Here is a 13,762-nt window from a genome sequence, read left to right on the forward strand (position 1 = left end):
AGCTTAAAAGCTGTAAAGTAAAGTGCATTTAAGCAGAGAGTGGTGTATTTTGACAGAGAAATATAACTGAAATATAACTGAAGTCAATGAATCAAAGGGTAAGTGCTTGTTTCAACATGAACCAACCAGAGAAACTTCTAGACAAACTATCAGACGGAATCACTACCCTATTTACTCATACAGAGAGATTTCTCACAACCTGTCAGGAACAATGTATGTCAACACTAGCTAGGGTGATAAAAAATATATATATATAAAACCAACAATTTTCCTCTAAAATACCCCAAATCATTTTTTTGTCTATTTTCAGGAATGTTGCTATCTGTACAACTCAATATATACAACTCAATACATTCATGAATGTTTTTATGAGAAACATCAATCTGGGTGGTCACAGACATTGACAGATAAAAACACAAGAAGGGTAATCTTGCATTTACAATAGAGCCATGTTATTTATAGCTATAGTCAATCATAGTTTGACTCAATCCTTTATTTTTATAACACTTGTTAAGTTAAGTGGCCCCAGGCAGCAACCTATGTTATTCTAGTCCCAATGATTATTTTCTTTTCAAAGACATGGCCTTTCTGTGAGACCACTGCTGCTTACATTTTCCTCTTGTGGCACATTTATGTTCACACATTTAAGTGATGGAGAATGCTTCAGACAAGTGTTATTCTAATTTCCTACTGTTATCTTTACCTCTCGTCAAGTTTTCAGGCAAAAATTGTTTAGGAGGGGAGAAAATCAATGAATGCATGAAATACAATTTTGTAGAAACATTTTAAATGTCAAGCACACCAGAGCAAATGTATCAAAATACATGGTTCTGACTTTGAAGAGGTATATGGCTAAGCAGTTTTCTAGATGAAAATATTAAACCTCTGGCTCATAAAAAAAACAAAAAAAACTAAGGGTAAGAACTTAAATGAGAGATTCAGTCAAAACATTTGATACAAAATAAAGGTTTATGGAGAAAGATTACTATAGGTCAGCATATTGCTTTTAATGAGAGTTTATTCAAACTTAATGTCTATTTGCTTAGTGTTATGATTGCAAATGTCAAGTTTGAAAAAGACACGTTGTTTCTTTCTTCATTTGGTATTTTTGTATATATATATATATATATATATATATATATATATATATATATATATATATATATACAGTGGGGAAAAAAGTATTTAGTCAGCCACCAATTGTGCAAGTTCTCCCACTTAAAAAGATGAGAGAGGCCTGTAATTTTCATCATAGGTACACGTCAACTATGACAGACAAATTGAGAAAAAAAAATCCAGAAAATCACATTGTAGGATTTTCAATGAATTTATTTGCAAATTATGGTGGAAAATAAGTATATGGTCACCTACAAACAAGCAAGATTTCTGGCTCTCACAGACCTGTAACTTCTTCTTTAAGAGGCTCCTCTGTCCTCCACTCGTTACCTGTATTAATGGCACCTGTTTGAACTTGTTATCAGTATAAAAGACACCTGTCCACAACCTCAAACAGTCACACTCCAAACTCCACTATGGCCAAGACCAAAGAGCTGTCAAAGGACACCAGAAACAAAATTGTAGACCTGCACCAGGCTGGGAAGACTGAATCTGCAATAGGTAAGCAGCTTGGTTTGAAGAAATCAACTGTGGGAGCAATTATTAGGAAATGGAAGACATACAAGACCACTGATAATCTCCCTCAATCTGGGGCTCCACGCAAGATCTCACCCCGTGGGGTCAAAATGATCACAAGAACGGTGAGCAAAAATCCCAGAACCACACGGGGGGACCTAGTGAATGACCTGCAGAGAGCTGGGACCAAAGTAACAAAGCCTACCATCAGTAACACACTACGCCGCCAGGGGCTCAAATCCTGCAGTGCCAGACGTGTCCCCCTGCTTAAGCCAGTACATGTCCAGGCCCGTCTGAAGTTTGCCAGAGTGCATTTGGATGATCCAGAAGAGGATTGGGAGAATGTCATATGGTCAGATGAAACCAAAATATAACTTTTTGGTAAAAACTCAACTCGTCGTGTTTGGAGGACAAAGAATGCTGAGTTGCATCCAAAGAACACCATACCTACTGTGAAGCATGGGGGGTGGAAACATCATGCTTTGGGGCTGTTTTTCTGCAAAGGGACCAGGACGACTGATCCGTGTAAAGGAAAGAATGAATGGGGCCATGTATCGTGAGATTTTGAGTGAAAACCTCCTTCCATCAGCAAGGGCATTGAAGATGAAACGTGGCTGGGTCTTTCAGCATGACAATGATCCCAAACACACCGCCCGGGCAACGAAGGAGTGGCTTCGTAAGAAGCATTTCAAGGTCCTGGAGTGGCCTAGCCAGTCTCCAGATCTCAACCCCATAGAAAATCTTTGGAGGGAGTTGAAAGTCTGTGTTGCCCAGCAACAGCCCCAAAACATCACTGCTCTAGAGGAGATCTGCATGGAGGAATGGGCCAAAATACCAGCAACAGTGTGTGAAAACCTTGTGAAGACTTACAGAAAACGTTTGACCTGTGTCATTGCCAACAAAGGGTATATAACAAAGTATTGAGAAACTTTTGTTATTGACCAAATACGTATTTTTTTGCAAATAAATTCATTAAAAATCCTACAATGTGATTTTCTGGAATTTCTTTTCTCATTTTGTCTGTCATAGTTGGCGTGTACCTATGATGAAAATTACAGGCCTCTCTCATCTTTTTAAGTGGGAGAACTTGCACAATTGGTGGCTGACTAAATACTTTTTTCCCCCACTGTATATATAATATATATATATATATATATATATATATATATATATATATATATATTACATATTTTTTCCACCCCAGATACAAGCATACACATATGAACAACCACTTACAGACGGCCACAAACAACAACTACATCTCCTCTGCCCAGACCCGCATGCTCACACCCCCATCCCTAGTGCTGCATTATTGTTTGCCACACGGCCTTAAATTGTACAAATGTGTTTTTTTCAGTCGCCATGCTATTTCAATATTTCAATAATAAATCATTTGATTTTTCCATTGTGTTAACGATGGCGGATTGATTTCCAAGTTTTTACTATACGTCTTTTCAAGATGAGTGATGAGAAGAGAATCATCCAGCCCATTGGGTATCTCACTACACCCCCATTTGTCACGTCTTGAAATATGCAGACAGACGGATTCAAAGTAAATTTACATTTTAATACTTCTGACAGCCAACTTTCTAGGTCCGCCCATAACCTTTGGACTTTATAACATTCTCAGAAGCTATGGATTATTGAGTCATTATTAGTTTTACACTTAAGACATGACTCTGCATTTGTGCTGTAGAATTAGGGAATTTTGTCTCTTGTATAATAAATTCTATATATTAGTTTACACTGGATTAAGCGTACATTTTCATTAACTGTAACGTCGTTAGTTATGCTCCAACATTACTAAGAGATTGTCAGTTGGATAGGCTCTCTGCAAGGTTTTGTATATCTTCCCTATTATATGAACATCCTTTTCTGACAAATAAGATTCCCTTAAGGTTGCTCTGATTCTAAAATATTTCAAATCAACATTTCATGATATCTAACTTTTAAGTTGCATGTATTGGAAAATATTTACATTGGTCAGTCCAAAATTGCTTTTTAATTCTGTCATGGAAATAAATGTGTCGGTTTCTATGCCTTTAGTTTTCCATGTGGACCAATTTATAGGTGAATTCTGAAAAGCTATCCAATGATTGTTCTATAGGGTTGTGTTTTTAGGGAGTGATAGTGGTTCTTGTAGAATATGTTTCATTTTCTTCCATATTTGTTTCTTTATGTCATCACTTCATACAGATGAAAGAGAGAGATCTATATAATTTAGGTCTAGGAACTGATAAAACAGTCCAATTACATCACTGCTTGTTCAGATTTTAAGCCCTGGCAGCCAAAGGCAATATTCTAAAATATAAGATATGACTTGAGATTAGCCCTCAAAGGTCAAAGTTAGAATTTGACATCAATTACTAAAAGTGATCCAACTTCTTGTCCAAAAAACGATTAATGCAGTGTCTCTGTTACTATGGATGTTTAAATGGATGTCCTGGACAGAACTTTGTCCACATCCCAAATTGTACCCTATTCTCTACGTAGTGCACTACAGTGGGCTTTGGTCAAAAGTAGTGCAATGGAATAGGGTGCCATTTGGGATGCACCCAAATTTGATTCATATTTCCCAGTGCAGACCCAACAAAAGGACACAGGACAAGACCATAGGCATTCCATCCATAATGTCCCACTCTGTTAACTTGTGCTAGTCCTCTTCTCTGTAAAGACAGTTGACAAAGAGCCTATTCAAGTCACAGGGCTTCTGGCCCCCAAACCGCCACATGAAATGGTATAGCAGAGGCCATGTGCCAAGGCTGTCTTCCTATCTGTCAAGTGTGGCAGGCATGCTGGTTAAAACTAATGAACTGTGACTGAGAAAATCAACCTCTTGTATTTCATCATGCCAGACACTAAAACCGGCTAGCCATCTCACAGACAGACTGGTAGATAAGCTACATCTGATCTCTACTTTCTGTGAAGTGAATGTAACTGACTGACTGTAATAAGTTATTTGTTGTGATGAGAGCACTTTGGCAATTCTGTCTACAGAGGGAAAAATCTATGCGTTTTTAACTTTATAATACAAATTACAAATAATGCAACTGCTTTTGAAAGATTGATATTTAAATGTTGAGCATAATTCAAGGAACATAGTAATTCCAGGCACATGATTTATAAGAAAATACTCTCATCATGAGTAAAACTTCCAGCATTCAGTGAAACTAAATTTAGGTCAATTGAGCTGAACTCCACCAATCATATACGACGGATTCTTAGTAATACATTTATTTCCTTGCAATTATCCACTACTTATTTGCCTTATCCTGTTTGCAGCGTAGCATGTAATGGAAAAGAGATCTGTAAATGGCTTGCACCTGTGATGGGATTTCATTGCTCCTCATTTCATCTGTCTGTGAATGTGACTTATTCAGTCCCAGTGGACAAAGAGGTCCTTTAGGGGGAAACTAAATTAGTGTTGATGCTGAAAAGATGATTGGCACACTTTTAAATGGAATTATTTCTTATTTTAAGCCTTCCATTCTCTGTCTTCTATTGCTTTTTTCCGGATATAATTACCAACTGAATTCAGACGTAGCCAAGCCTACTATACCCCGTTATTCCACTACACCAACCTTATAGACACTGAACACAGTCAATTTGTTCACATTACTGTGTGAAATAAACATGCATACTTCACATTGTTGATGTTTTGCCAAACATTTCAGCAATGTGTCAAAATCCACATTTCCGCCTCTACTGTGATCATTATAAATGATGATAATGATGATGGTGATGTTTATGATTGACAATGATGATGATCACCATTCCTTAGCGATGTCATCCAGTGTCGTCAGTAGCAGCAGTGAAAGCAGCAGCATGCAGCGGAGCAGGGCTTTACAAGATCATACTGGACAGAAGTATATGGCAGTAATAAGGCAGTTTGTATACAGTGTCAGTGATACATTCTTTTATCACTTCAATGCTTGACATTCTGGTGAAATCACATCTATGTTGGCCATCATCATAAACCAGTATGAGTTGCCTAGCAACATTGCATGTTTGACATTGTGAAATGCAAGGCTACACTCTTAGAAAAAAAGGGCTCTTCATTTGTCACCCATAGGAGAACCCTTTGTGTTCCAGGTAGAACCCTTTGGTTCTCACGTCACGCCGCTCCTCCGCACACTCCACCGGCTTCCAGTTGAAGCTCGTATCTGCTACAAGACCATGGTGCTTGCCTATGGAGCTGTGAGGGGAACGGCACCTCCGTACCTTCAGGCTCTGATCAGTCCCTACACCCAAACGAGGGCATTGCGTTCATCCACCTCTGGCCTGCTGGCCCCCCTACCTCTGCGGAAGCACAGTTCCCGCTCAGCCCAGTCAAAACTGTTCGCTGCTCTGGCACCCCAATGGTGGAACAAGCTCCCTCACGACGCCAGGACAGCGGAGTCACTCACCACCTTCCGGAGACACTTGAAACCCCACCTCTTTAAGGAATACCTGGGATAGGATAAAGTAATCCTTCCCTTACCCCCACCCCCAAAAAAAAAAAACATATTGTAAAGTGGTTATCCCACTGGCTATAAGGTGAATGCACCAATTTGTATGTCGCTCTGGATAAGAGCGTCTGCTAAATGACGTAAATGTAAATGTAAATGTGAAATAGGTTCTACTTAGAACCTTTAAGTGGTGAAAGGGTTCCATGTATAACCTTGTATTAGTGAAAGGGTTCCACTTGGAACCAAACATTTCTTTCCAGATGGTTATCCTATGGGGACAATTGAAGAACCCTTTGTGGTTCTAAATATCACCTTATTCTCTAAGAGTGTACTTTACTACCCATACAATGCAAGAAAGACCTCACCATCCAACAGTTTGCCACAAGTCTGTCTACAGGGACAATCCATACACATTCTGCCTCTATTCCTGGCCTATCTGGTACCGTCTGCAGCTCAACATCATGAACTAGACACACATTAAGAAGACCTCCTGCCATAAAGCCCATCCAGAAAGTCATCACGATGAATACTGGACAACATGGTATCATTGCTATGCATCACATTTACATGGTTTTACAAAAAGGAATGCCCCATGCCAGGCTGCAGATCGTACAATACTCCTGGGTGGGAAAAACAACTCGAGCCAATGATAGGAGGAGAGACCAAGGAAACCGCTTCTGCTCTCTCTGTGTGGAAGGACATCATGATCAAAATAATGACACTAAACTCAGAAATCTGTGTGTGCTGAATGTTAGGTATCAGAGTCTGAGCAGTCACATCCCTTATGGTAAAAACATGTGAAGTGTTCCAAAAACACATGATTGCTCATGTGATTTACCACATGTGAAATCATGGTTATTCTGTAAGGGATTACAGCTAGTGAGTCATATTCTCCAAGAGAATGGCTAGATAAGACAAGGGCTACCTTTCTGTTGCTTGGATACGTCTTCACCTTGGTAAAGGACAGACAGAGTTAAACCAGCACTTTCCATTTGTCCTTTTAAAATTGGATAATGTGCTTAGTGCTTGTCTCGATCGGAAAGTTCAAGCATATAGTCAAATGAAAACTGAACTGGGTGTGTTGTTCCCACTGACCTGTTCTAGACTGTACTGGCCTCTAACGACTTTCCATATTCTATTAGGAGTTATCTGCCAATGGAAACACTATCTCTTTAGTTTTTCACCATCCTGCTTATTATTAACCTACAAAGCAATACATGGACTTGCTCCTACTTATCTCTCAGATTTGGTCCTGCCGTACATACCTACTCGTACGCTACGGTCACAAGACGCAGGCCTCCTTATTGTCCCTAAAATTTATAATCAAACAGCTGGAGGCAGGGATTTCTCCTATAGAGCTCCATTTTTATGAAATTGTCTGACGATCAATGTGAGAGACGCAGACTCAGTCTCAACCTTTAAGTCTTTACTGAAGACTCATCTCTTCCGTAGGTCCTATGATTGAGTGTAGTCTGGCCCAGGGGTGTTAAGGTGAACGGTAAGGCACTAGAGTGACGAACTACCCTTGCTGTCTCTGCCTGAACTATACTGTAGATTAAAATCTATAGTTGACTTCTGAAAACCTCAAAGGGGGGAAATAACAAGTGGAGAGGGGAACTGTTTGCAGGGGATCCACCACTAGGATTCTCTGCCTCTGACCCTATTACATGGGCTGAGTCACTGGCTTGCTAGTGCACTCCCATGAAGTCCCTGAGTGGATTGCATCACGTCATGCCAGGCTTTTTTTTTGCAATACTCGACTTGAGTGGGTTGAGTCCGGCTGATCTTCCTGTCCCCTCGGGCTCATGCGGTTTGGGAGATCTTTGTGGGATATACTTGGCCTTGTCTCAGGGTAGAAAGTTTGTGGTCTGTTGATATCCCTTTGGCAGTGTGGGGGCTGTGCTTAGGGAAAGTGGGTGGGGTTATATCCTGCCTGGTTGGTTCCAAAAGGGTTCTTTGGCTGTCCCCACAGGAGAACCTTTTTTGGTTCAAAGTAAAATCATTTTTGGTTCAAGGTATAACCCTTTTGGGTTCCATGTGGAACCCTCTGTAGAAAGGGTTCTCGTTCTCTCTCTCTCTCTACCGCACCTGCTGTCTCGACCTCTGAGTGCTCGGCTATGAAAAGCCAACTGACATTTACTCCTGAGGTGCTGACCTGTTGCATCCCTTTATAACCACTGTGATTATTATTATTTGACCCTGCTGGTCATACAATTTTGAACATCTTGAAGAACGATGTGGCCTTGTACTCTTATGGCCATGTACTCTTATAATCTCCACCCGGCACAGCCAGAAGAGGGCCCGCCAACCCTCAGAGCCTGGTTCCTCTAGGTTTCTTCCTAGGTTCCTGCCTTTCTAGGGAGTTTTTCCTAGCCACCTTGCTTCTACATCTGCATTGCTTGCTGTTTGGGGTTTTAGGCTGGGTTTCTGTATAAGCACTTTTGACAGCTGCTGATGTAAAAAGGGCTTTATAAAATAAATGTGATTTATTTGATTGATTGATGCTAATGGACTTTCAAATGAACCCATTTTCATGAATAATCACACCAATTAATTTAACCAATACAATTTCCATTTAACGTAGACAGGACATATACAACTGCATATTTGAAAAGCTTTGTTCAGTAATGCACAACACAAATTATACTATAAAAACTGATTAGATTAATTTAAATTAACATTGGCAATTCCATCAATTCCTTGCATTCCTTATGTTCCATAGGAACAAAAAGGAATTAACGTCCCTTATCTGAGTGTAAGCAGACAGACGATACTGAACATGTATGACGGCCGCCAGAAGAAATGACTCTGTTGTCTATAGGGATAATCATGTCATAAGTGACTAAACAGCAATTATCCCCCCCAAAAAACATGGATAATTATTCAACAAACATGCCTTTGCATAATCTAAACATAAAGGTTCAATTTGATGCAAGCCTTTGATTATACTCCTCTTTTCTCCTATCATTCCAACACATGAGAAACTCTCTCTCTGTCACATTTCAGGAGTTATTGACTTGGAACCGGGTCTCTGTTTACATAGAGCTGTGTTGGACCTCTACACACTATCATTCCAATGACCCACACATGAACTCCCACTGCAATGTCCATAGAGGAAGGAGACAGAGCAAGTTCACTGCATTCAACTGCTCATTGAATCCATTAACTGGATCTTAGTAATAATGTGTGATATTTCAGGATGAGACTAAATAAGCATACAATATAGACTGTTAGTTTCATAATTGTTGAGGAAATGAAAGATTAAGAAAAGGAACACAAGAACAGATTGGCTACCTACAGTATATAATTACTGGGAAACAGCATGAGTTGTACTATGGATATGGACAAATCAGCATAGGTTTGACCTAATGATTTAACTTTATTTTAAATGAAGACAATAATAATTTGATACAGATTTTGAGGTACATGTAATGTTAGTGTCAATAATGAAAAAGCTGACAAAGCAAACATTGTGGCCTCCAGAAATCACCAAGTCAGTTGGTATGAGCAGCACATACTGCCAGTAGGTAGAGTTACTGTAATAGTATGAGCAGCACATACTGCCAGAAGGTAGAGTTACTGTAATATCATGAGCAGCACATACTGCCAGGAGATAGAGTTACTGTAATATTATGAGCAGCACATACTGCCAGGAGATAGAGTTACTGTAATATTATGAGCAGCACATACTGCCAGGAGGTAGAGTTACTGTAATGTTATGAGCAGCACATACTGCCAGGATATAGAGTTACTGTAATATTATGAGCAGCACATACTGCCAGGAGATAGAGTTACTGTAATATTATGAGCAGCACATACTGCCAGGAGATAGAGTTACTGTAATATCATGAGCAGCACATACTGCCACGAGATAGAGTTACTGTAATAGTATGAGCAGAACATACTGTCAGGAGATAGAGTTACTGTAATATTATGAGCAGCACATACTGCCAGGAGATAGAGTTACTGTAATATTATGAGCAGCACATACTGCCAGGAGATAGAGTTACTGTAATATTATGAGCAGCACATACTGCCAGGAGATAGAGTTACTGTAATGTTATGAGCAGCACATACTGCCAGGATATAGAGTTACTGTAATATTATGAGCAGCACATACTGCCAGGAGATAGAGTTACTGTAATATTATGAGCAGCACATACTGCCAGGAGATAGAGTTACTGTAATATCATGAGCAGCACATACTGCCAGGAGATAGAGTTACTGTAATATTATGAGCAGAACATAGTGTCAGGAGATAGAGTTACTGTAATAGTATGAGCAGAACATACTGTCAGGAGATAGAGTTACTGTAATGTTATGAGCAGCACATACTGTCAGGGGATAGAGTTACTGTATTAGCGTACTATTATCTACCTCTAGTCTTTTACTCTGATTAACTCACAAATAATCCCCCCTCCTGGTGCGGCAACCCAACCAGTTAAATCTCAATAATCTGAACACAGGGAAGTCACAGTGGTTAGACAGGCATTAGTGTGTGTCTCTATCTGCAAGATCATTAACATTCACTCAGTAATACAGTAAGGCTTTATAATACAGTTGCAGTCCTGAGAGGCTGTATCAAATACATCTGGAATAAAAACATGCAGCAGACCATTGCATAACTTCACTTGTCACCAACACCTTAGTTAGAGATGTAGGATCTTAATTTGATCACTATTTTCTTGCTAAAATGTAAACTTGTAGTGTATTCGAGGTTTAAAAAGGCTTCTAAAGTTTATAATTTCCACTTTAAAATGTCAGACTTGATTTACCCTAACGAAAACTGTATAAACCCCTAATAACCGCCACATAATAATTAACATTTCCTGTTGCTGCAGGATTATTTTCCTGCTGTAGCAAACTGGCTCAAATTAAGATCCTAGATCTGTAATTGATCTGAACAGGAATGATGATGAATCGCAGCAAAGTTGTTAGTCTGTGTTCAAACTTTCTCACAACACTAGCTTCTTGTACTACCAAATGTCTTAGATGGGTTCATTTTTCATTGCTTACCCATTTCTGAAAAATTGAGAGTGACTCTCCCAAAAAATGTAAATAAATAACTAGAAAAAGGAATGACGATACCGTACATGTGGTGTACTCTGATATCACTGACAGATGCCATAAATCATGCCACAAGACATGAATAAAAATGTGTCCTAAACAATGTCTAATGGAACACTCAGCCCTCCTCTACCTCTGTCTTCTCGCCGCTGCTTGAGATGATAACAGTTTGCTAGCTGAGCCCCAGGGGACATGCATTTATCAATGGAGATTTTGACAGTTTTGTTAGCCACATTCCTATAGCGATTCAGCACCTCAGGCTGGACCCATGGTTGTTGTTGTTGTCTCATTCTTCGATAGGTTTCAGCTTATCAGGACCACATCAACATGAGCTGAATGAACACAATGTCTATGAAAGCAGACTCTAGAGAATATGTTTCCTACACACGTTTCAAATCAAATCAAATTGTTTTTTGTCACATGCTGCGTAAACAACAGGTGTAGACTAACAGTGAAATGCTTATTTCCCAACAATGCAGAGAGAAAAATAGAAAAAGAATAGAAAGATAATAACATGAGGAATAAATCCACAATGAGTAACGATAACTTGGCTATTGCCGTGCGGTAGCCGAGAGAACAGTCTATGACTTGGGTGGCTGAAGTCTTTGATAATTTTTAGGGCTTTCCACTGACACCGCCTGGTATAGGTCCTGGATGGCAGGGAGCTCGGCCCCAGTAATGTACTGGGCCATGTGCACTACCCTCTGCAGCGCCTTGCGGTTGGATGACAAGCAGTTGCCACACCAAGCGGTGATGCAGCCAGTCAAGATGCTCTCATTGGTGCAGCTGTACAACTTTTTGAGGATCTGAGGGCCCATGCCAAATCTTTTCAGCCTCCTCAGTGGGAAGAGGCGTTGTCCTGCCCTCTTCACGATTGTGTTGATGTGTGTGGACCATGATAGCTCCTTAGTGATGTAGACACCGAGGAACTTGAAGCTCTCGACCTGTAGTCAACGATCAGCTCCTTTGTCTTGCTGACGTTGAGGGAGAGGTTGTTGTCCTGGCACCACACTGCCAGGTCTCTGACCTCCTCCATATAGGCTGTCTCATCGTCATTGGTGATCAGGTCTATCACCGTTGTGTCGTCAGCAAACTAAATGATGATGTTGGAGTCGTGCTCAGCCACTCAGTCGTGGGTGAACAGGGAGTACAGGAGAGGACAAAGCACACACCCCTGAGGGGCCCCCGTGTTGAGGGTCAGCATGGCGGACATCTTGTTGCCTAACCTCACCACCTGAGGGCAGCCCGTCAGGAAGTCCAGGATCCAGTTGCAGAGGTACGTGTTTAATTCTAGGGTCCTTAGCTTAGTGATGAGCTTGGAGAGCACTATAGTGTTGAACGCTTAACTGTAGTCAATGAACAGCATTCTCACATAGGTGTTCCTTTTGTCCAGGTGGGAAAGGGCAGTGTGGAGTGCAATAGAGATTGCGTCATCTGTCGATCTGTTGGGGTGGTATGCGAATTGGAGTGGGTTCAGGATGTCTGGGATGGTGGTGTTGATGTGAGCCATGAACAGAATTTCAAAGCATTTCATGGCTACAGATGTTAGTGCTAACGGGCAATAGTAATTTAGGCTGGTTACCTTGGCGTTCTTGGGCACAGGGACTATGCTGGTCTGCTTGAAACATGTAGGTATTACAGACCTCGATGTGGGCATTGAAGGTATTTAGCTGGTCTGGTAGGCTCGTGTCACCGGACAGCTCGCGGCTGGGTTTCCCTTAGTAATCCGTGATAATTTGCAAGCCCTGCCACGTTTTCTACTGTACACATGATTCTGGAAAGCCATTGCAAGCGCATTTTTTCGATGCCAGCTATTTCTAATACCAGCCATGTATACAATTATTTATATGTCATACAGTCAAAAAAGATGACCAGGTCGAGAGGGCAATGGGTCTATTTGTAACATATACTCTTGTCATTTAAGGTTTATGTTCTGTGTAATGCTATTTTCTATAGAAACCATTCCTCCTAATAGGAAGCCTGTCACAGGATACCACATGAGTACAGTGAGAAGGCAACCAGATATAAAATACAAAAACAGGGAAAGATGATTCCCGGGTAAGAAGCCTCTGGTTCCTGCAGAGCTGTTCACAGTGCATGTCCTTCCCCAAGGACTATAGTCTGCGTCCCAAATGGCACTCCTTTCACTATATAGTGCACAGAGCCCTATAGGCTCTGGTCAAAAGTAGTACATGATGTAGGTCAGTGGTTCTCTCCTCGGGGACCCCCAGCCATACCATGTATTTGAACTATTCCAGAGCTAGCACACCTGATTCAACTTGTCAACTAATCATCAAGCCCTTGACTAGGTGAATCAGGTGTGCTAGTTCAGGGCTACAACAACATGATGAAATGTCTGGGGGTCCCAGAGGAGAGGTTGGAGAACCACTGATGTAGGGAATAGGAAGCCATTTTGGACGCAGGCTTAGACTACCCATAGCACCACCATCCCTCACGCTACCTTATGCGTGTATGACACCTAGCCACTCCTGTACGTGTGCCAACACCTGAATGAATGAAAGAATTATGAATTTACCTTTTCATTTGAACCGTTATCCCTTTTCATGCTGATGCTATCAAGGATTCCTAATTCCATTCCATTGACTACCATAAAA

The 13,762-nt window shown here is 40.7% G+C and overlaps 1 protein-coding gene across 1 annotated transcript in view; it reads right to left on the minus strand.

The window, feature by feature from the left end:
• The window catches only part of LOC123482742 (5-hydroxytryptamine receptor 4-like), a 57,274-nt gene that overhangs the window by 27,452 nt on the left and 16,060 nt on the right, over nt 1-13,762 (minus strand). The window lies entirely within an intron of this gene.

The sequence above is a fragment of the Coregonus clupeaformis genome, chromosome 37 (assembly GCF_020615455.1).
Source record: "Coregonus clupeaformis isolate EN_2021a chromosome 37, ASM2061545v1, whole genome shotgun sequence".
Taxonomy (NCBI): domain Eukaryota; kingdom Metazoa; phylum Chordata; class Actinopteri; order Salmoniformes; family Salmonidae; genus Coregonus; species Coregonus clupeaformis.